Consider the following 25,072-nt stretch of genomic DNA (forward strand, 5'->3'; position numbering starts at 1 on the left):
TTAGTTAGGGGCTGGGAAAGGCTGTAAGGAGATACTTTCTATCACTCTGAAAACATAAAGTTCCAAGTGTTGGCCATTCCCAAAAGTCCCTCTGGGATCTGGATCCCTGCATCCTCTCTGATCCCCTTTGCTACCTCTCTTTTCGTCACTCACTGGCCTTCTCCCATGGATGTGTAGGCATTTGAGGATCTTTGCTACTTGCTCATTCCTCTGCCTGGAATGCTCTTTTTTTCAGATATTCTCATAGTTTGCTTTCTCACTTCCATCAGATCGAGATGTCTGGTCAACTGTGTTCTCCTCCAGCCTTCTCTGACTACTCTGTCTACTTCCTGTTCATCAACACAGTTTATCTCCATGAAGCCAGAGGTATTGTCTGCCTTGTTAATTATTGTATCCTGAGCACCTAGAGTAGTGCCTGGCATCATTAGTGCTCAATAAAATATGGTTGAATATATGAATGAGTAAATGAATGCAGAATCTTGAAACAGGGTGTGTTTTTGAGGTGCTATAACAAAACAGTGTAAACTGGGTAGCTTATAAACAATAGAAACTTAGTTCCCACAGTTCTAGAAGCTGGTACGTCCAAGATCAAGGCACCAGCAGATTAGGTGTCTGGTGAGGGCCCATTTCCTGGTTCATAGACAGTACCTTGTTGTTGTGTCTTCACATGGTAGAAGGGTCAAGGTAGCCCTCTGGGGCTTCTTTTATTTGGGTGCCAATCTTATTTATGAAGGCTCTGCCAAGGATAAGATTTAGCAAAGTGAAGAATAGATGATATTGCTGGATGCCTGCAAGGCAGAGTGAAAGAGAAGCAGAAAGTTACATAATGTATTCATAGATCATCAGCTTCACCTCTCTGACATCAGGGGTCCTTATTTTACAACTTTGAGTCCTGCAAACCATTTTGCAAATATATAAGCATTGTAATAGGACTTGCACAGGAAATGATTTATTTTTTTCTTTATTTTTAACTTTTATTATAGGTTTGGGGGTACATGTGAAGGTTTGTTACATAGGTAAACACATGTCACAGAGGTTTGTTGTGCAGATTATTTCATCACCCAGGTATTAAGCCCAGTACTCAGTAGTTATCTTTTCTACTCCTCTCCCTCCTCCCACCCTCTCCCGTCAAGTAGACCGCAATTATCTATTGTTTCCTTCTTTGTATTCATATTTTCTTATCATTTAGCTCCCACTTAAAAGTGAGAACATGCAGTATTTGGTTTTCTGTTCCTTCCTTAGTCTGCTAAGGGTAATAGCCTCCAGCTCTACCCATATTCCCACAGAAGACATGATCTTATTCTTTTTTGTGGCTGTGTAGTATTCCATGGTGCATATGTACCACATTTTCTTTATCCAGTTTGTCACTGATGGGCGTTTAAGTTGATTCCATGTCTTTGCTGTTGTGAATAGTGCTTCAGTGAACATTCATGTGTGTGTGTCTTTATGGTAGGATGATTTATATTCGTCTGGATATATACCCAGTAATGGGATTGCTGGGTTGAATGGTAGTTCTGCTTTTACATCTTTGAAGAATCACCATACTACTTTCCACAAGTGGTTCATTTTAACCATTGAACTAGAATAGCTGGTTCATAACTGGTGGCAGTTATTAGAGAACTTGCCTTTCTTGAAAAATATTCTTTACTATACCATTTCTTTGTCTTTGCTCCTGCTCATATTTCTGTCTGGAATATCCTGCTTTTTGTATTGACCTGTTGAAATTCCACATAAATGTTCAAAAACATAGTAACTTAAAACAGCAGTTTATTATTTCTCACAATTTGGTGTGTTGGCTGGGTTAAGCTGAGTGGTTTTCTGTTCCATGTGGTGGTGTCCACTAGCATCACTAATACAGCAGATGTTTTCAGTTTCAGAACTTGGCTGGACTAGAATGTCCAAGAAAGCTTTGCTCTCATGTTTCCTGTTGGCTGTAGACTAGAGTTCCTTAGTTTTCTTCCATAATTTCTCATTTCCTCTGGTATCTAGACCAGCCACCTTAAAACAGCATGGTGGCTGGGTTCCAAGTGTGAGAATAAGGAAGCTTCTACTTCATTTTACTTTTACTTTTTTTTTTTTTTTCTGAGATGGAGTCTTGCTCTGTTGCCCAGGCTGGAGTGCAGTGGCACAATCTCGGCTCACTGCAACCTCTGCCTACTGGGTTCAAGCAGTTCTCCTTCCTCAGCCTCCCTAGTAGCTGGGATTACAGGTGCATGCCACCACAGCAGCTAAATTCTGTATTTTTAGTAGAGATGGGGTTTCACCATGTTGGGCAGGCTGGTCTCAAACTCCTGACCTCAGGTGACCCACCCACCTTTGCCTCCCAAAATGCTGGGATTATAGGCGTGAGCCACCATGCCCTGCCAGCTTCTATTTCTCTTGAAGCCTAGATCTAGAACTGGCACATCACTTTCATCACATCCTATTGGTCAAAGTGAGTCACAAGGCCAGCCCAAATTCAAAGGGAGGGGAAGTAAATTCCCCTTCTTGATGGGATAGTTGGGATGCAGAGATAGGGATAGGAAGAATGATTAGTGGTGATGTTTGCCGACAGTTCTCCTCAGTATACTTATTTGTTAGTGTTATCTTTTCAGTAAGAGATAGGTATTATTAGTGAAGTCCAAGGCCTTTGAGTATTATTTGAACCCTTTGGCTTTGAGCTATGAATTGTTTATAGAGTGAATTGCTGTGAACATTTTGGGCTTTATTGAGCTGCAGCTGAAGATGATCATTGATTGACTCCTCGCTCTTTTTTTTTTTTTTTTTTTTTGGCTTTACTTGCCATTCATATTGTGTTGTACATGTTCCTCTGGGTATATTAGAGGTTAAAATCAAAAGCCAAAGGAATCTGAAGGGGTCCTCAACTCTTCTCTGGATCTTACTGTAACCTAGAGCAAGTGGCTCCATCAGCAGGACAAGTAAACTCACGAAAAGAAGCAAAAAGGAAACAAACTAGTTGCTCTGGGCTGATATAATGTTAAAGGGCAGAGGGAAGCTTGAGTTACTCAACTGCTGATTGGCTTCCATCTTCTCTCTCCTTGTTTCTCTGATTCAATTCTTGCTTTCTACAGTTGATTTCCCACATAGCAAGCAGAGGGATCTTTTAAAGATGTAAATCAGATCATGTTATTCCCCAGCTTAAAAACCCTAGGGGGATTTTCGTTGTACTTGTAATAAAATCCAGACTCCTCATCATAAATTAGCTCTTACTCTTGCCTCTTTACCTCTTCTCTTACTCCTCTCCCCTCCCTCTTTATCAGCCACATTTTATTTCTTTCTGTTCCTTAAGCCCTCGAGGTTCATCCTGCCAAGTTCATCCCATCTTAGGGGTTTTGTACTTGCTGTTCCCTCTCTCTGGAACATTCTGACCCTAGATCTTTGTGTGGCTAGTTCTTCATTCAAGCCTCAGCCCAGAGGACCTCATAGAGACCTTTTGTACCCTCCTACACTCTTTTTCTTTTCTTTTTTGGAGACAGAGTCTCACTCTGTTCCCCCAGGTTGGAGTGCAGTGGCACAATCTCGGCTCACTGCAACCTCCACCTCCTGGGTTCAAGTGATTCTTGTGCCTCAGCCTCCTGAGTAGTTGGGATTACAGGCGTGAGCCACCACTCCTGGCTAATTTTTGTGTTTTTAGTAGAATTGGGGTTTCACCATGTTGGCCAATCTGCTCTTGAACTCCTGACCTCAGGTGATCTGCCCACCTGGGCCTCCCAAAGTGCTGGGATTACAGGCATGAGCCACCACACCTGGTGTCCTAGACTCTTGATAGTGCACGAGACACTTGCCCTCTTACAGTTCCTGTGTTCTGTTTTTTCTAGCACTGACTGCTCTTCTTCTCAGTTTTCTCATGTATGAAGGTGGGGTCAATAATAAAGGCACATACCTCGTAGAGTTGTTAAGAGGATTAAACTAGTTACTATTTAGAAGAGTATCTGGAGCATGATATTGCTCTCAAATGTTAACTTTATTGTTATATCATTCTTTACTACCTGAAATTGTCCTGCTTAGTTATATGCTAGTTTATTGTCTTTCATTCATTGCTAGAGTGTCAGCCTTTTGCAGGAAAGGACGGCATTTACGTATCTTTTTTACAGCTCATCCGTGTTCCCAGTGTGTTGTCATGCACAGTAGGTCCTTGACAAGTACTAAGTACTCATAAAGTCAATAAATGAAAGGCAGGAATGTTTATTTTGAACAGGCCAGAAAAAACATCGGTAACATTAAATTAAAGCTTGCGAAAGCTGAATGGATTGTAAAAGATTGTTTAGTTGTTCAAAATGGGTTTAGGATTTTTGGTCCAGAAGCATTCTGTTCCAGGACACTGAAAGACCCTAGGGATAATTCACTGTTAATTTTTATTTTTATGGAATTTTGAAGAGTGGGAAATTGTTGGAATTATGAAGACAGGTAAATGACATTCTGATTTTCAAGAGTGAGAAATGTGGGCTTAAAAACTGTAGACTAGGAGCTTTATGCTACTTGTGGGCAGAATTCTAGAATGAATTGTTAAAAGGATGATTTGTGAATGCTGAGGACAGTGTTGTTTAGTGGGAAAGTGGAGCACCCTTAGAGAAAAGAGTCCTGTAGAAATGAATTGATTTCTTTTCAGGTGATTACTGAGCTTGGTGGCAGAATTGAGAATAAAGACTCCCTGACTCCAGACCAGTGTTCTCTCTGTTCCAGTAGTGTTTTCAGTCTGGGACCACAGAGATGCTCAAATTCAAGCAAAATATAATTTTTTTGGTGTGTATTTTGAAGATCATTTTTTTAAAAAGCCACTTTTGAAACAGTTTCTCAGCTGGGGTACATCGACCTCTGAAAGTTCTAGGACATAGTCTCAGGAGCCCAGGAAATTTAGTTCTCTTTCCCACCACTTTAAAAGAGGTCTGTGCAGTACTGTAGGTTCAGAAACTTGGTACCATGATATTTTGCCAGTTTATCTGATTAACTGAATGCTGTCTGTAGTCACTCTGCAGAATACAGTGTTATGTTCTTCTGTCAGACCTGTGCTGTTTAATATGGTTGTGCCTAGCCATATGTGGCCATTGAGCAGTGAAAATGTGACTCCTCTAAGTTGATTATAGACTACCATGTAATACAGTCACCCCTCAGTGTCCAACGGGTATTGATTGGTTCTAAAACCCCCTGCACATACCAAAATCCATGGATGCTCAAGTTCCTCATATAAAAATGGCATAGTATTTTCATGTATCTACATACAGCCTCCTGTAGACTTTAAATGATCTCTGGATAATTTATAATACCTAATACAATGTAAATGCTATGTAAATAGTTGTTATACGGTTTGGTTTTTTAGTGTATTTTTTTTAACGGTTGTATTGTTATTGTTTATTTAAAAAATATTTTCAATTCAAGGTTGACTGAATCTACACATACAGAACCTGGGATCCGGAGGGCTGACTATAGCATACACATTAGATTTCAAAGACTTAGTATGAAAAAAGAATGTAAATATCTCATGATTTATTTTGAGTATCTGTTGAAATGATATTTTTGATATATTGGGTTACATGAAATATATTAAAATTAATTTCACCTGGCTTTTCCTTTTTAAAACGTGGCTACTAGACAATTTAAAATTATGTATGTGACTGGCATTCATTAGAACTTGATACCTCTCTCAGGAGGAAAGGTGGAAGGAACTGGTGGATATCACTATGCAGATGAGGTTGTATGACAGCTGCCTTCAGCTCTTTGGATGGCTCTCATTCATAAAAGAGATTCTTTCTGTTTTGTATTTCTCAAAAGGTAGAAGGAAGACATAGAAGTAGCAAGTTAATATAAGATAGACCTTTCTAAAATAGTTGTCCAAAGATGATATAGGCTCCTTCTAGAGATAATGAATTCCTTGTCACTATACATAATTCAAGAAAAGGGTAAATAGCTGCCTAATTAGGTTGTTTAGAGGGAGGTCAGGTGGTTAAAATTAATGCCTTTCTAATCCTGAGAATTTGTGACTTGATGAAATTGGGCAAAGGGCTGATTTTACAGCTACATGAAATAAATGGATTCTATGGGCAGGTGAAGAAAGCAGTTTATTTCACTCCCTGTCCTTTTCCTTTTAAACTTTCACGTGAATATTTTCCAGTTGAGGAGCTTTGCATTCTTGGTTACAGAAAGATGTTTGATTGTCTAATCCCAGGGAATCTGGTGAACAGTGTATCAGTTAGGAATGTACTTGGCAACAAGTAAACAAACAAGCAAACCAAAATGACAATGGCAAATAAGTAGAGATTTATTTTAATCCTATAACAAGAACTCTGGAGGTCAGCTGCTTCTGGCATTGATTCATTGGCTTAAAGGCATCAGAGCGAGCGTCTCTGCTATTCTCTTGGCCTTCCTTTTCCTCGTGGTAGCAAGGCAGTCACAGCTACCAACAGTGCATCTGTAAGGCTGGAAGAAGCACGGAAGGGGCGCAGCCCCTACTGCGTCGGTCACTTTTCTCAGGAAAAGCAGTAGTCTTTCCAGAAATCCCTAACACAATTCTTCTTCTGATTCATTAGGCAGAATTGTCTCATGGCCACTCCTTGGTGCAAGGGAGGCTGCAAAGTGAATGCTTGCTCTTCTAGACTCTACGATTGAGACAAGACAGGAGGAGAAGGAGGTTGGGAATGCATTTATGTCAGCCAAAAAGAACAGGGTCGGCCACAGATAGTTTTGGGTGTGACTGAGGGCACCACTCCCAAGTCAGACACAAGTGCCTGGGAGTTGAGACATCATGCAATGTCCTTTTTTTTTTTATTAAAAAAATTCTTTCACTAATGGTTTTAGCTGCCATTGATGATTGTAGACTTGGTGGAGTTTTATTAAACAATTCTTTCTTTTTAGAGAGGAGAAAATTGAGGACCTGAGAAGTTCACGCCTTTGATTTCTATTGAAATTACTCATAGGGTAAGAGTGAGAGTTCTTACTTTGCCCTTTCCACCTTCCTGACTTCATCAGCAAAGACGAGAATCTTGGCTTTATTTTTCATTATCTGCAAGTGATATGTCCATAACAGTAGTTATTTGTCACAAAAATACTTCACAAGAACATTGCTAAACAAATACACGTTAGCAGTTCTGAACGGGCATTTATTGTAGAGGAACCTGCTTGTGATGAGAAATATGAAAGAATTGAGACAGTGGGCCTCTACCATAGAGGAGGTAAGAAACTAGTTGGGTGAAATTTAGTGTTAGAATGTTTTGTCAAAAAACTATTTTTGGGAGGCTGAGGCAGGAGGATTGCTTGAGCCTAGGAGTTTGAGACCAGTCTGGGCAACATAGCAAGATCCCATATCTACAAAAATAAATAAATAGAAATTTAAAAATATTTCTTCATCTTTAACATTAATGGCGAATTAAACAATATAGTTTAGAGCTATATTTAATGGAAGTATATGTGAATTGGTGGTATAACAGATTTTTCCAAACTCTTTTTACTTGTGATTTCTGTGGCTATAACAGACTTCTACTAGCCTCTTGGGAGTTTCTTAAATCCTTTTTCCTCATTTTCTTTGGTCTATGATAAAGAAGTAATCTGAAGTAGAAAAAATTATTTAGGCTGGGCGCAGTGGCTCACACCTGTAATCCCAGCACTTTGAGAGGCTGAGGCGGGTGGATTACTTGAGGTCAGGAGTTCGAGATCAGCTTGACCAACATGGTGAAATACAAAAATACAAAAATTAGCCAGGTGTGGTGGCAGATGCCTGTAATCCAAGATACTCAGGAGGCTGAGGCATGAGAATTGCTTGAACCCGGGAGGCGGAGGTTGCAGTGAGCTGAGATTGTGCCACCGCACTCTAACCTGTGCGACAGAGCAAGACTCCATCTCAAAAAAAAGAAAAAAAAGATACTTAGATGAGCTAATTTTTGAAGATGGTCTTATAAAGCTTATTTATTTTTTATTAATACACTTTATTTTTTAGAGCAGTTTTAGATTCCCAGCAATATTTAGTAGAAAGTATGAAGAGTTGCCATATACTCCCTTCCCCTACAGATGCACAGCTCCTCCCACTGTCTACAGTTCCCAGGAAAGGTGTGACATTTGTTATCACTGATGAACCTATATTGACACATCATTATTACCCAAAGTCCATAGTTTACCTTAGGGTTCGTTCTTCATATGGTACATTCTATGGGTTGGGACAAATATATAATGACGTGTATCCACATTTATGGTATCATACAGAGTATTTTCACTGCTCTTAAAAATTCTCTGTGCTCTTGACTATTCATCCCTCCTTCCGTGCAACCCCTGGAAACCGCTGATCATTTTACTATCGCCATAGTTTTGCCTTTCTAGACTACTGTATAGTTGGAATCACGTAGCGTGCAGCCTTTGCAGATTGGCTTCTTTTCTTGGTAATATGCACTGAAGTTTGCCCCATGTTTTTTCATGACTTAATAGCTCGTTTCCTTTTAGTGCTGAATAATATCCCATTGTTTGGATATCACCATTTATCCATTCACATACTGAAGGATATCTTGAATGCTGCAAGTTTTGGCAATTATGAATAAAGCTACTATGAACATCTGTGTGCAGGTTCCTGTGTGGACATACATTTTCAGTTCATTTAGGTAAATACCAAGGAGCATGATTGCTGGATCATATTTTAAGAATATGTTTAGTTTTGTGAGGAATTACCAAGCTGTCTTCCAAAGTGGCTATACCATTTTGTGTTCCTACCAGCAATGAGTGAGAGTTCCTGTTGCATCATACTTTACCAGCATTTGGTGCTGTCAGAGTTTTGGATTGTGACCATCTAATAGGTGTATAGTGGTATCTCATTGTGTTTTAATTTGTGTTTCCTTAATGATATATGATATTGAACATCTTTTCACATACTTACTTGCCATCTGTATGTCTTCTTTGGTGAGATACCTGTACAGGCCTTTGGCTCATTTTTAAAATCAAGTTATTCATTTTCTTGTTGAATTTTAAGAGTTCTTTATCTATTTTTGGTAACAGCCCTTTATCATATGTGCCCTTTGCAAATATTTTTACTAGTCTAACTCATCTTCTCATTCTCTTGACAGTGCCTTTCACAGAGCACATTTTTAAATTTTAATGAAGCCTAGCTTATCAATTATTTTTCATGGATTTCTGCCTTTGGTGTTATATCTAAAAAGTCATCACCATACCCATAATAACCTAGATTTTCTCCTATATTATCTTCCAGGAGTTTTGAAGTTTTGTGTTTTACATTTAGGTCTGTGATCTATTTATTATTTTTGAAGAGTCTTGCTCTGTTGCCTCGGCTGAAGTGCAGTGGCGTGATCTTGGCTTACTACAACCTCCGCCTCCCGGAGTTTAAGCAATTCTCCTGCCTCAGCCTCCCAAGTGGCTGGGACTGTAGGCATGCACCACCACATCTGGGTAATTTTTGTATTTTTAGTAGAGATAGGATTTCACCATGTTGGCCAGGCTTGTCTTAAATTCCTGACCTCAAGTGATCCACCCACTTCGGGCCCCCAAACTGTTGGGATTACAGGCATGAGCCACTGCGCCTGGCCTGTGATCTATTTTGAGTTAACTTTTATGAAGGGTCTAACATCTGTGCCTGGATTCTTTTTGTTTTTTTGCATGTGGATATTCAGTTGTTCCAGCACCATTTGTTGAACGGACTGTCTTTGCCCCATTGTATTGCCTTTGCTCCGTTGTCAAAGATCACTTAACTTTGTTTATGTGAGTCTAGTTTTGGGTTCTCTGTTCTATTCCATTCATGTATTTGTCTGTTCTTCTGCCAATATCACACTGTCTTGATGACTGTAGATGTACATTAAGCCTTAAAGTCAGGTAGTGGCAGTCCTTAAACTTTGTCCTTTAACATTGAGTTGGCTGTTCTGGGCCTTTTGCCTCTCTATATAAACTTTAGAATCAGTTTGCCAGTATCCACAAAATAGTGTGCTGGAATTTTGATTGGGATTGCATTGAATCTATAAAGTTGAGAATAGCTGACATTTTGACAGTGTGGAGTCCATGAACATGGGATATCTGTTTATTCAATTCTTCTTTGGTTTCTTTCACCAGTTTTGTAGTTTTCCTCTTATAGATCTTGTACATATTTTGTTAGATTTATACCTAAGCATTTTTATCTTTGGGGGGTGCTAATGTAAATGGTAATGTGTTTTTAATTTTTAATTTCACTTGTTCATTGCTGGTATATGAGGAAGTGATTGACTTTTGTATATTAAACTTTTATTCTGAATCTTGTTATACTTGTTTATTAGTTCCAGGAATTTTTTGTTTATCGTTTTGGAATTTTCTGCATAGATAATCATGTCATCTGTGAAAAAGACGGTTTTGTGTCTTCCTTCTTAATCTACATACCTTTTGTTTGTTTTTCTTGTCTTAATGCATCAGTTATGACTTCCAGTTTGATCTTGAAAAGCAGTAGTAGTAAGGGACATCTTTGCCTGGTTCCTGGTCTTAGTGAGAAAGCCTCAATTTTCTCTCTCTCTTTTTTTTTTTTTTCCTTTTTTGAGACATGGTCTGGCTCTGTCACCTAGGCTGGAGTGCAGTGTTGTGAACATGGCTTACTGCAGCCTTGACCTCATGGGCTGAAGTAATCCTCCCACTTCAGTCTTCCAAGTAGCTTGAAATACAGATGTGCACCACCATGCCTTGCTAATTTTTGTATTTTTTGTAGAGATGGGGTTTTGCCATGTTGCCCAGGCTGGTCTTGAACTCCTGGGCTCTAGCAATCTTCTTGCCTCAGCCTCCTAAAGTGCTGGGGTTACAGGTGTGGGTCACCGTGCCTGGCTGTCTTTCTCACTATTAAGTATGATGTTAGCTGTAGGGTTTTTAAAAATATGTTCTTTAACAAGTTGAGGAAATTCCCTTCTATTCCTAGTTTGATGAAAGTTTTTATTATGAATAGGTGGTGAGTTTTGTCAAATGATATGATCATGTGATTTTTCTAATTAAGTCTGTCGATGTGATTGATTAGATTACATTTATTGATTTTTGTATGTTGAACCAGCCTTGCATAATCGGGATAAATCCCACTTGAAAATGGTGTATAATTCTTTTTATACATTTTTAGATTTGATTTGCTTATAGTTTTTTGAGGATTTTTACATTTATGTTCAAGGGAGATATTGGTCCATAGTTTTCTTTTCTTGTAACTTCTGGTGTTGGTATTAGGGTGATGCTGACTTTATAGGATGAGTTAGGAAGTATTTCCACTGCTTCTAGCTTCTGAAAGATATTGCGGAGAATTGTTACAATTTCTTCCTTAAATGTTTGATAGAATTTATCAGTGAACCCACCTGGGCTTGGTGCTTTCTATTTTAAAGGTTATTAAATATTGATTCAATTTTTTAATAGATGTAGGCCAACTCAGATTGTTTATTTTTGTGTGTGAGTACTGGCAGATTGTGTTTTTCAATGAATTGATCCTTTTCATGTATGTTATCAAATTTGTGGACATAAAGTTGTTTATAAAATTTCTTTATCCTTTTAATGTTCATGCGATTTGTAGTGATGTTCTCTTTTTCATTTCTGATATTAGTAATTTGTATTCTCTCTCCTTTTTTCTTAGGCTGTCTAGAAGCTTGCTGATTTCATCTGTCTTTTCAAAGAGCAAACATTGCTTTATTGATTTTTTCTATCAATTTCTTGTGTTCTCTTTCATTGATTTCTGCTCTAATTTTTATAATTTTTTTGCTTTTGTTTACTTTGGATTTAATTTGTTTTTCTTTTTCTAGTTTCTGAAGGGGAAAAACGTAGGTTATTGATCTAAAGGCCTTTCTTCTTTACTAATTTTTGCATCCAAATGCTATGCATTTCCCTTTGCTTTAGCTGCAAACTACAAATTTTGATAAGTTGTTTCCATTTTTATTTAGTTCAAAATTTTTTTTAAATTATCTTCAGAATTCTTTCACCCGTATGTTATTTAGAAGTGTATTGTTTTATCTCCAAGTACTTTGGAATTTTCCAGCTATGTTTGTGTTATTAATTTCTTATTTAAATCCATTGTGATCTGACAGCAGATTTTGTATGGTTTCTATGCTTTTAAATTTATTAGAGTGTGTTTTATGGCCTACAGTGTGGTCTATCATTGTGAATAGTCCATATGAGCGTGAGAAGAATGTATAATCTACTGTTGTTTGATGGACTAGTCTATAGATGTCATTTACATACAATTGATTGATGTTGAGTTTATGTCCTTCCTGATTTTTTGCCTGCTAGATATGCCTATTTCTGAGGGATGCTAAGCTTCCAAATGTAATAGTGGATTCACCTATTTTTTCTTGCAGTTCTGTCAGTTTTACCTCATGTATTTTAATGCTCTGTTGTTAGGCACATACACATTAAGGATTGTTATGTATTCTTGGAATATTGACCCCTTTATCATTTTGTAATGACTCTCTCTGTCTCTGACAACCGTTCTTGCTCTGTAGTCTGCTATGTCTGAAATTACTGTAGCTACTCCCACTTTCTTTTGATTATTGTTAGTGTGGTATAGCTTTCTTCAAGCATTTAAATCTATGTACGTATTTATATTTAAAGTGGACTTTTTGTAGACCACATATGGTTGGGTTTTGTTTTTTGATCTACCTTGACAATTCCTGTTTTTTATTTAGTGCGTTTAGACCATTGGAATTTGAGGTGATTGTTAACTGAGTATATAGTTGGATGAATACCTACCATATTTGTTATTGTGTTCTATTTGTTGCCCTTGTTTTTTGTTTCTATTTTTATCTTCCACACTTTTTTTGCCTTTTGTGGTTTAATATTTAGTCTTAAATAATTTTACATTATTCCATTTTCTCTTTTGTAACGTATCAAGTACATTTCTTTTAAAAAATTATTTGTAGAAATGAAGTCTTAACTGTGTTGCCCAGGCTAGTCTCAAACTCATGGGCTCAAACAATCTTCCCCTCTTGGCCTCCCCAAGTGCTGGGATTAACAGGTGTGAGCCACCATGCTCTTTCTTTTGTTTGTTTTTTAAAACTTTTTTAAAGTGGTTTCCCTAGAAGTTTGCTGTATACATTTACAACTCATCCAAGACCAATTTCAGATAACTCTGTACCACTTCATGGGTAGTGTGAGTACCTTATAATAATGAAATATTCCTAATTTCTCCCTCCTGTCTCTTGTGCTGTCATTCATTTTACTTATACATAGGTGTATATAACTAAATGTGTATGCACATACACAAACACACACATATGTATACATACACACACACAGTCAGCCCTCCATATATGTGGGCTCTGCCTCCATGGAGTCAACCAACTGTGGATCAGAATATTTGAAAAAGAATGGATAGCTGCATCTGTACTGCACACGTACAGATGTTTTTCTCTTGTCATTGTTTTCTAAACAATAGAGTATAACAACTATTTGCATAGTATTAGGTATTGTAAGTAATCTAGAGATGATTTGAAGTGTATAAGATGATGTATGTAGATTAAAAGCAAATGATGCACCATTTTATATAAGGGACTTGGGCATTCATGGATTTTGGTATCCACTGCGGATGGGGTCCTGAAGTCAATCCCCCATGGATAATAAGGGACTAGACACATAAGCATACATAACCAAATGCATTGTTGCCATTATTATTTTGAACAAACTTTGATCTGTTAGATCAATTAAGAAAAATAAAAATAAACATTTTTATTTTACCTCCACTTACTCCTCCTTGATGCTCTTTTTTTCTTTATATAGATCTTATTTCTGACCTAATATTATTTTCCTTCTCTCAAAAGAACTTTTAACATTTCTTGCAGGGCAGGTCTACTGCCAACAAACTCTGTCAATTTTTGTTAGTCTGAGAAGGTCGTTATCTCGCCATCAATTTTGAAGCATAGTTTCACAAGGTACAAGAATTCTAAGTTGGTGAGTGTTTTCTTTTCCTCTCCACAGTAAATAGTTCACTCCACTTTCTTCTTGATTATGTGATTTCTGAGAAGGTGGATATAATTTTTATCTTTGCTTCTCTATGGCCAGTTTACTTTTTTTATCTGGTTTCTTTCAGGAATTTTTCTTTATCTTTTACTTTTTGTAGTTTGAAAATGATAGCATAGGTGTAGTTTTTGTTGGCATTTATCCTGCTTAGTATTTTCTAAGCTTCCTGGGTCTGTGGTTTGGTGTCTGGCATTAATTTGGGGGCAATTCTCAGCCTGTATTGTTTTGTATATTTTTTCTGTTTCTTTCTCTCTTTTTCTCCATCTAGTGTTTCCACTATACATATATTAAACCTTGTATACTTGTCTCACAGTTCTTGGATATTCTGTTTTTCAGTCTTTTTCTCTTTGCTTATCAGTTTTGGAGGTTTCTATTGATACATCCTTAAGCTCAGATACTCTCTCCTTAGCTATGTCCAGTCTAGTAATAAGCCCACCGAAGGCATTCTTCATTTCTGTTACAATGTTTTTGATCCTTAATATATTTTTTTTTCTTAGGATTTCTGTCTCTTTGGTTACATTGCCTATCTATCTCTTTGGTTGCATTGCCTATGTGTCCTTGCATGTTTACTGTCTATTAGAGCCCTTAACAAATTAACCATAGTTGTTTTAAATTCCCTATCTGATAATTCCATCATCCTTGTCACATCTTTTTCTGATGCTTGGTCTGTCTCTTCAAACTGTGTTGTTTTGCCTTTTAGTATGCCTTGTAATTTTTTCTTGATAGTTGGGCATGAATATGGGGTAAAGGGATCACTCTTGATAGCTGGGCGTGAATATGGGGTAAAGGGATCACTCTTAAGTAGGCCTTTAGAAATGTAGTGATAGAAGTGTGGGAGGAGAGAAAGTGAAACCATCTTTGCAAAAATTATGACAGTGAGAAAAATCTGACATAGGAAAATCATGGTAGTGAAAGAAATCTAACCTAACTGACTCCATGCTGCTTCTCACCTCCAAGCCGTTCCTATTCATTCCTGGGCATCGGCTGAGCAAAATATGGGAGGAATTTACTTTATAGTTTAATTCTGAAGCAAAAATGATAACAGCTCCTTCCTGAGCCAAACCCCCTCTTTGCTTAGGGATTAGACCACCTTTGTAAAACTAAAAAAATTAGCCACAAGATTAGAAATTCTGGTTTAGGAGTCATGTAGCCAGAGGCCACAAGATTCCTAAATTTCCCAGTTGCTCCTATAGATAACATCACTATTGTAAAACCTAAGATTGGGCCGGGCGCGATGGCTCATTCCTGTGATCCCAGTACTTTGGGAGGCTGAGGTGGGCGGATCACGAGGTCAGAAGATCGAGACCATCCTAGCCAACATGGTGAAACCCTGTCTCTATTAAAAATACAAAAAAATAATTAGCTGGGCATGGTGGCGGGTACCTGTAGTCCCAGCTACTCAGGAGGCTGAGGCAGGAGAATGGCGTGAACCCGGGAGATGGAGTTTGCAGTGAACTGAGATCGCGTTGTGCCACTGCACTCCAGCCCGGGTGACAGGGTGAGACAGCGAGACTCCGTCTCAAAAAAAAAAAAAAAAAGCAAAAACCCTAAGATTGGTGTTTGAGGTATTTTTCTGACCCTGCATTCTGATGAACCAACCAGCTGGTGCCACCCAGACTGGTGAACTGGCTCATCTGGTCTTTTGGCCCCCACCCAGGAACTGACTCAGAACAAGAAGACAAACTTCGACTCCCTATGATTTCAACCCAACCAATCAGCATTCCCTATTCCCTACTCTGCTGCCTGCCAAATTATCCTTGAAGAACTATAGCCTCTGGATTTTTGGAAAAGCCGATTTGAGTAATAATAAGCTCCTGTCCTCTTGTTTAGCTGCCTCTGGGTTTATTAAACTCTTTCTCTATTGCAAAAACTTGCTGTTCTCAGTGCATCGGCTTTGCTGGGCGGTGGGAAAGATGAAACTGTCTGGTGAATACGGAAGTGTCCTCTTGTCCTGTGAGTAGGTCTCAGTCTTTGAGTAAGCCTGTGCCTCTGGACTGTGAACTTCACAGTGTTTCTCAGGTTTTATTTCCTTTTAAGTGGGACAGGGTCGCTAGACTCGGTTGGAATTATATATTTCTGTTCATCACATGGAAGGCTTGAGTGGGCTAGAGCTGAGAATTTCTCTTCCCTCCAGGCCAGTTAGGCTCTGGTAAAATCCACTGTCAGATGAGGCTCTGGTTAGACAGCTTCTCCTGAGGGCAGGCCGTGTTAGGAAGACCCCAGTGCTCTGGCATATTTCAGAATGGTTCCTTTTCCTCCTGCTGCTGCTGGAAAGGGATTTTTCTTGGGGAAGTTTCTGCTCCAGGCCAGGTGCAGTGGCTCACACTTGTAATCCCAGCACTTACCTTGGGAGGCCAAGGTGGGCAGATTGTTTGAGCTCAGGAGTTCGAGGCCAGCCTGGACAACATAGAGAAACCCGGTCTCTCCTAAAAATACAAAAACTAGCTGGGTGTTTGGTGCATGCCTGTAGTCCTAGCTACTTGGGAGGCTGAGGCAAGAGGATCCCTTCAACCTAGGAGGTCAAGGCTGCAGAGAGCCGTGATCGTGCCACTGCATTCCAGCCTGGGCGACAGAGCCAGACCCTGTCTCAAAAAAAACAAAAACAAAAACAAAAGTTTCTGCTCCAGTATGTTGGGATTCTCTGTATCTCCCTGTCTGTTGCTTCAATTTCAGAGGCATCAGTTTACTGTGATCTCACTTTTCTTACAAAACTAAGAAGACTTGTTGATTTTTCAGTTTGTTCAGCCTTTTTACTTGTTAGGATGGAGTGGTGACTTTTCAGCTCCTTAAATACAGAACTGGAAACCAGAAGCCTCTTGACCTTTCATTTTTTGCCTTTGGAAAAAGTCAGGTAGTTAATACTTCTCTTTCAGGGTGTGGTTTGTTATGCAAAAACACAATGTAGATAATATGGATTGCCAGTAAACGATAGGCACATTGGATATAATTGTTACTGTCTTGCATTTTTTAGCATAGTTTTAGATATTTTATTTTACTACAAAGAAATTTTGAGCAGAAGAATGTGACATGTACCTGTAAAGAACAGACATTATTATTTTTTTTTTTTTTTTGAGACAGAGTCTCGCTCTGTCGCCCAGGCTGGAGTGCAGTGGTGCGATCTCTGCTCACTGCAGGCTCTGCCTCCCGGGTTCACGCCATTCTCCTGCCTCAGCCTCCCAAGTAGCTGGGACTACAGGTGCCCGCCACCGCACCTGGCTAATTTTTTGTATTTTTAGTAGAGACGGGGTTTCATCGTGTTAGCCAGAATGGTCTCCATCTCCTGACCTCGTGATCCACCCACCTCAGCCTCCCAAAGTGCTAGGATTACAGGCGTGAGCCACCACACCTGGCCCAGACTTACTATTTTTTATGTTCATCTCCCAGTTAATTATCTTTCACTCACAATATTCCCTTTGCTTTTCCTTTTTAACCAGTGGTCCAATATGGGTATCAGTGGAACAATATATGTCTTAAGAATAAAGCAATTTTAAACCACCATGACTACTAGCAGTGCTTAGCTGAGTTCTGTTTCCCAGTTGTCACCAACTACTGCATATACTCCCTAGATACGCAGTTGCATGTTCTCATACCGTTCTGTGTTGAAGAAAAGAATGTTTTAAAACATAGCAATTGAACCAAATGCTATTACTATCTTTATTGACTTGAAAGGCCCTCATTCCACCCAATCCTGCCCTACTCCTGTCGCCCCAATTCCTTTGTGAACTACTTTGGGAAATGCTATTGGTGGTGGTGGTGTGATGGTATCGGTAAGAGCATGAAAATAAAAAGCTGAGAATATATAAGAGATTCAGATTTTGCTGAAGTGGAGAATTTGACTTGTGGAGTATTGTAATGCAAAATTTGGGGCACTGTTAATGGAAAGGATTTGCTATATTAAACAGTAAGGGTTCATTGTAGGTTGAGAAGCTGAGGAGATTTATTTTACCATTTAGTGTGTAGAGAATTTGAATAGGAAAGTAGGTGGGTATAGAGCGCCTGTCTGTACCATTCATTGTTGGGGTTTATATATACCTTTCTCTCTTAGTCCTCAAAACCCCCTGTCTGTAATGTAGGTATTTTCCCCATTTTGCAGATAAGGAAGCTCAGACAGACGAACTTTTCCAAGGTCTCAAAGCTAGTACATTGTGGGGCTGTATTCAAACCCAGGGCTGACTTCAAGACCCGTGATTCTTCTACTGAATTAACCCGAATGCTTGCAAAGTCTGTGGCTCTAATTGTTTCTGTGGCTAATTAATGTTCATGAACTGGTGAAGAGTAAATAGTTTAGTTTTTTGAGATGGAGTTTCACTTTTGTCACCCAGGCTGGAGTGCAATGGTGTGATCTCGACTTACTGGAACTTCTGTCTCCCGGGTTCAAGCGATTCTCCTGTCTCAGCCTGCCGAGTAGCTGGGATTACAGGCACCCACCACCATGCCCAGCTAATTTTTGTATTTTGATTAGAGATGGGGTTTCACCATATGGGCCAGGCTGGCCTCGAACTCCTGACCTCAGGTGATCTGCCTACCCTGGCCTCCCAAAGTGCTGGGATTACAGGCGTAAGCCACAGCACCTGGCCAATCGTTTAGTTTTTAAATGACTCCCTCAACTTTGTTAGGTCTGTTTATTTGAGAGCATGTATTTATTTGGGGCTATAAATGTATTTTCATATTTACCTATTTTATTTATCTCAGGTCTTGCTTTTTACATTAGAGAAGGAAGCTTTACTAGTACTCTAGTTGGAGGGGTGCATCTCTTTCTCATGAAAGAATCTTATTCGGATACATACATACATACATTGTATTTATTTATAAATACAATAATAACACTGAAGTATCAATAACCACAATTTATTACTTTTTTCCTTGTTTTTTTTTTTTCCCCGCTGTGGAGCTTACCAGGTAGAATTCTGGTTTTGGTAGCAGGAAAGAACAGGTGGCAACTTTGTGAATTGTGGCATTTGAGATTAGACTGATATACAAGATGGTGTACTACAGCAATCTAGTTAACGGAAGGGAATAGCACTGTTGTCAAAGACATAGGAAGGTCTCTTGTAACTGAAAGAGCCCTCTTTGGCATTTGGCTGTCTCAGTTTCATGATAACATGACGAAGCAGGAACCTTGAAATTGCTCCTGTTTATATTCCATTCCTGGATAATTACCATCTATACTCAGGTTTCGAAAGGTCCTTTTATTTTGTGATTGCATCTTTCAGCAACAACTCTTATTATCCTGTTATGCAATTGGCCTTATTTATGATGCTCAGGTGGGAAAACGTTCAGCCTCCACAATTGAAAAGATCGCCCTGATTGAGCATTTTGTGGTGCTTTTGCTTGTTTTGCTGTTGAGCGAACTGAGTTCAAGACAGGTGAATTTTTTCCAGATGTGCATTTGAATAATTGGACAGATCCCTGTGGTCTCTTCAGTAATAACACAAGTGACTGCTTATTCTTGCCTTCTTCCTCCATGCCTGGCTTCCTGTGATCACTCTGCAAAGGGCTCTGTAGTTGCAGGATGACTCCACAGTTAATATTGAGCTCATGAGGAGTAAATAGTTCATCCAAGCTGGGAATCTCTGAGAGCTTCATTAGGTCTGCTTATTTGGGACAGAACCTGTCACTATCCAGGAGTCACACAGCAGATCAGCTTTCATTTGCTTTGTTACCATTTGAGGCATGAAATAGAACCGTTTTCTCCCAGAACATGATGTTCCTGTGTAGTAATAAGTGATAGCACTTTATGGGCGTTAAGGAGTCTAGAGCCAGGCCAGTTAGCAACTGAAGCTGTAATGACTCAACTGGACACTGACCTCCTTTTCCTGAAGTTATATGAGCAGAGACAGGTAAGGGAAATGTGGCTCGGTGACCCACAGTGCTCAGTGCCCAGTTCAGTGACAGGTAACCAGGAGAGCTGAGCCATGGAGAGGCCAGCAAGCCAGAGGGATTTGCTGCCATGCTCTGACACGGAAGGCAGGGTGCACTCAGCTCTGTATTGATGACATTCTTAAGTCTGCAGGACTTAATGCAGTTTCTGGATGTGCCTCCTCATCACCAGACCTGTTCAAGGGGGAAAGTAGGACCCACCCCAAGAGTTGGCTCTATAGAAGTTTTTCCTGACAATACTCTCTACTTCTGGAGGTAGACTGTGTTTTTCTCCTGTCCTCTCCTCTAACACAGAACTTGCGTGTTACTATATCCTACTTGTTTATCTGCCCTCTGGACTGTGAACCCTTGAGGACAAGGATATTGTCTTATCACTCTTTGAATTCTCAGTGCCGGGTACATATTACATGTTCAACACATGTTTGTTAAATAAATGAAGCAGTGATGTTTGGCTCCTTTCTTCCACAAGGCACTCCACCCTTCCAAGGAAAAAATTATAGCAGCTATCTATAACTGATAATCAGAACTAATGACATATGGTAGCACAGCCATGAGTAGAGTTGAAATGATCAGAGTGATTATAAAATACTTAGGAATAAACTTAACAGAAATTGGACAAGACCTTTATGAAGAACACTTCCAAACTTAACTAAGGCACATAAAAGAACATTTGAATAAATAGAGAAACATGTTCATTGGTGAGAAGGGTCAATGTAGTAAATATGTCAATATCACTTTTTGTCCACATTAACCTAAAATTTAATAGAATTCCAGCATAAGCTTTAACGTTATTTTCATTCTATGGAATTTGATAAAATATAGTAAAGTTCAGAAAAACATTGCCTGAGACTAGTGAAGAATGAAAAAGAGGGGAAATTTTTATCTCATCAAGTATTAAAACATAAAATATAGTAAATATAAACAAAATGGTAGACAGACTAAGAAATTGGAAGCCAGTATAATCTGGATACCAAAACTTGACCAAGGCGCTATAAGAAAAAATTGTAGCCTGAAGCATGGATGCAAAAATCATTAATATATTAACAAATGGAATCCAGCAAAACAGGAAAAGGATAATATATCATTACCAAATGGGGTTCATCCTGGAAGTGCAAGATTGGTTTAGCATTTGAAAATCAATGTAATTATTGCATTAATGGAAAAAAAGAAAATAGCATAGCTACAACAGGAATTCTAGAAGCAGGCTTGAGCGTACATGGAAACCTAGTACAGGTTCACAATCCTTTATCTGAAATGTTTGGGGCCAGTTATATTTCAAAATTTAGAGTTTTTAGCAGTGTCTCATAATCAAATTCATGTAAATTTCCACAGCAGAACAGATTAACACGGACACTAAATGGGATGATGAAAACCAGAAGTAGCCTCACATTAGCTCAGGTCAGTTTTTACCACCAAATGAATTTAAGCACCAAACTGCAAAAAACAAAAGACTCTGTTTTCAGAGCTTTATGAGTTCAGAATTTCAGGTTAGGAATTATCAACTCTTTAATGTCAAGGTGGCACATCAAGTCAGTGATGAGAAGATTTATAAAAGGTGTTGGGATTACATACTAGTCATTTAGAAGGGAAAAAAAGGATAAAGTTAAATTCCTACTTAATAGCAATATTGTTTATGTTTAAAGATTTTATGTTAAAAAACTAAATAATCTATAAAAGCACAAAATATATACTTAATCTTTATAATCTCTTGGTAGTGGAGATCTTTGTAAGCATGATACCAATAGCAGAAACCAAACACATTTTAAAAAGAGATATTACAGCTAGCTGCAGTGGTTCATGCCTGTAATCGCAGTACTTTGGGAGGCTGAGGCTGGTGGATCACCTGAGGTCGGAAGTTTGAGGCCAGCCTGACCAACATGGCGAAACCCCGTGTCTACTAAAAATACAAAATTACCCAGGCATGGGGGCGCATGTCTGTGATCCCAGCTACTCCGGAGGCTGAGGCAAGAGAATCGCTTGAACCTGGGAGGCAGAGATTGCAGTGAGCCGAGATCACGCCATTGCACTTCAGCCTGGGCAACAAGAGAGAGACTCCATCTCAAAAACAAAACAAAACAATAAAACAAAACAAAACAATAAAACAAAACAAAACAAAAAATCATCTTAGATTTAACTAAGCAAAAATTACAAAGAACACCATAAATAAGATTAAAAACTAATGTCAATGTGGAGAAAATGTTGGCTACATATATAGTGGCCAAAGAGTTATTGCCCATAGTTTATAGAGAGCTCTTACAGATTAATAAATAAGAGATGCATTCTCTAGGACAAAATCAGACCAAAGATATGAAAAGATAATTTGCAAAAGAAGAAATACAAATGGCCGCCAAATTATTTACTACTACTATATCACTATCACTACTACTAGCAGCTACCATTTACTGTTTATCGTCTGCCAAGCACTGGGCTAATATCATATCTTGCTTAAGAAAATACTACGGGACAGGTGCAATTATTTACGTTGTTCTATGAGGACAGTCCAATTTAGGGAGCTAAAGCAGCTTATCCTAGATCATAACATTTAGCAGAACTGTTGCAGCCCAGGGCTGTCTGCCTCTGAAACTCTTGCTCTTCAGTATAACAGTGATCTACTGCTCCTATATATCATATTTGTATAAAAGGAAAATTCATTGAAAGCAACCAGAAGTTACCATTTGTTTTGCCTATCAGATTGGCAACAGTTGAAAAGGAATATTCATAGCCAGGCAAGATCAGAGTGTGAAGCCTGCGCTCTCGTGTATTGCTCGTGGTAGTGTCAACTGCCATGAGTTTTCTGGAAGGCACTTTGGCAATATGTATTGAAAGCTACATCCTTTGATACAGTCTTTCTACTTCTAAGAATTTGTCTGAAAGGACTAGTTTGATAAGTGCTTATATGTAAACGGTGTTCATTTCAGTGTTATTTATGAAAGCAAACAGAAAGAAACTTGTCCATCAGTAAAAGATCAGTTAAATGAGTTATGAGAGAATTGAAGATGTAGAGCTATATTTATTATTTAAACACTGACCCTCATTTACTTTTTTTTTTTCTAAATGGAGCTTCGCCCTGTCACTCTGGCTGGAGTACAGTGGCACAATCTCGGCTCACTGCAACGTCCGCCTCCTGGGTTCAATCAATTCTCCCACCTCAGCTTCCCAAGTAGCTTGAATTACAGGCACACGCCACCACATCCAGCTAATTTTTATGTTTTCAGTAGAGACGGGGTTTCACCATGTTGACCAGGCTGGTCTCGAACTCCTGACCTCTCAACTGATCCACCTGCCTCGGCCTCCCAAAGTGCTGGGATTATAGGTGTGAGCCACTGCACCCGGCTGACTCTCATTTACTATTGGATGGAAAAATAAAACAAAATAAAACAAAGCATGTTGCAAAACAGTTTTGTGGTGCAACTGTATATTTGAAAAACTCCAAGTCACATACACGTATGCCAAGAAAAAAGTCTGGGGAGGCTGTGAAACACAGTATTGACCGTGGTATAATTATTAGTGTTTTATTTTTTTCTTCATATTTTCCTGCAGTATTTATTGGTTTATTTTTGCTCTATACATAGACTCCAGTTGAAAAAAGCATTTAAAAATACATACTATAATTTTCTCAGACTGATAGAACATCTCAACTTGAATATTAAGCACAGAATTTTGGGATGTTCATCCAGGTCTGTATATTTGCTTTTGTTAGGGAGTATGTAGGTACTTCCTGTACTTATATTTTACTTTTTGAAAGTTGACACAGGCATATGTTCACACATACATTATTTCCCACATGTTACTCCAAGAATTTCTAGACTTCTATTTCACTGACTGTGTTTAAAGTAATAGTTTGCCAGCGACTTGGTTTACACATCCAATCAGTGTGAAAGTTATGTGAGTATACTTCTCCATAGATACAAGGAAGTCCTCTTTGCCCAATCAGTAGATCAAGAAGGCGAACACCTTCTTAATTACAAATGAAGTTTTAAAAATTCGGCTTAACAAATATAGCTATAAGATTGCTTAACAAATATAGCTATATAGCTTAACAAATATAGCTAAGGAGACCTGCCTGAGGATTCTTCTGGTTTAGAAAAGAATTATTTCTGATAGGGAGACAATCATGTTGGGCATATCTTAAAATGCTTGATATAACCTTCAAAATTTATTATGAAACAGTGAAATCTGGCCGGGCATGGTGGCTCACGCCTGTAATCCCAGCACTTTGGGAGGCCGAGGTGGACAGATCACCTGAGGTCGGGAGTTCGAGACCAGACTGACCAGCATGGAGAACCCCATCTCTACTAAAAATATAAAATTAGCCGGGCGTGGTGATGGGTGCCTGTAATCCCAAATACTCGGGAGGCTGAGTCAGGAGAGTCACTTGAACCCAGGAAGCGGAGGTTGTGGTGAGCCGAGATTGCGCCATTGCACTCCAGCCTGGGCGACAAGAGTGAAATTCCATTTCAAAAAAACAAAAACAAAAACAAAACCCAGTGAAATCTAGTATTTTATATGACATGAGCAATTTGCACATTGACTTTGAACATTATCCTGACCATCAAAGAACATTATTTAATAAGAATTGTGGACTAAGTAACTTTAATGTGCATTTTTATAGCATCTCTAAAGATTTGGATGCAGAGATATGAGCTCCATTTGATTGAACTGGTAGTTTTAGAAACAGATTTTCAAATTACTTACCAAATGTAAAAGGAAAACACTTGTATTGGAAACACTGGTTGCAGATCGCTCTAAAGGCCATTTGGGACAACAGAACAAGGCAACATCTCAGAGAAAATGGTTAGTAATGGGCTCTTAGAGATGGTGTCTTAATGCAGTAGGTATTTGGAATTATCTTTAAAATGGTTTGTTGACCCTGTTCTTCTGTTTTGACATTCTCCTTTGAAGGCATGCAAGTTATACTGATGGTATTTGAATAGTGGGACTCTTGTGTAGCAGTTTAAGAGGGTGCATTTTAGAGTCAGACAGACCTGGGTTAAAATCCAGGCTCTACCACTTAGTCGTTTTTTGAGCTTTGGCAAGTCACTCTAGTCTCTCTAAGCTTTAGTTTCTTCATTTCAAAAATACAGACCTGACAGAGTTGTTGAGAGGATTAAATGAAATAATTTTTGTAAAGAGCATAACAGTGCCTGGCACATATTGAATGTTCAGTAAGTGGTTGCTCTTTTTATCATAAGTAGTCTGATTTCTTTTGGAAGATTTTTGCAATAATATGTAGTGTAATGAAAAGAATGCACACTGTGTTGTCTAATAGACC

The 25,072-nt window shown here is 38.8% G+C and overlaps 2 protein-coding genes across 11 annotated transcripts in view; one reads left to right on the forward strand and one right to left on the reverse strand.

Moving 5' to 3' along the window:
- Positions 1–25,072, reverse strand: part of UBE2N (ubiquitin conjugating enzyme E2 N) — a 443,559-nt gene that overhangs the window by 290,352 nt on the left and 128,135 nt on the right. The window lies entirely within an intron of this gene.
- The window catches only part of CRADD (CASP2 and RIPK1 domain containing adaptor with death domain), a 178,820-nt gene that overhangs the window by 33,277 nt on the left and 120,471 nt on the right, over positions 1–25,072 (forward strand). Inside the window, exon 3 of one of the 10 annotated variants that reach the window (XR_007717558.1) lies at positions 270–366. The exons of the other annotated variants lie outside the window; for them this stretch is intronic. The gene's annotated coding sequence lies outside the window, so the exon portion shown is untranslated. The remainder of the gene's footprint in view (positions 1–269; positions 367–25,072) is intronic. 10 annotated transcript variants of the gene reach the window in all.

This window comes from Macaca thibetana, chromosome 11 (genome assembly GCF_024542745.1).
Source record: "Macaca thibetana thibetana isolate TM-01 chromosome 11, ASM2454274v1, whole genome shotgun sequence".
Lineage (NCBI taxonomy): Eukaryota > Metazoa > Chordata > Mammalia > Primates > Cercopithecidae > Macaca > Macaca thibetana.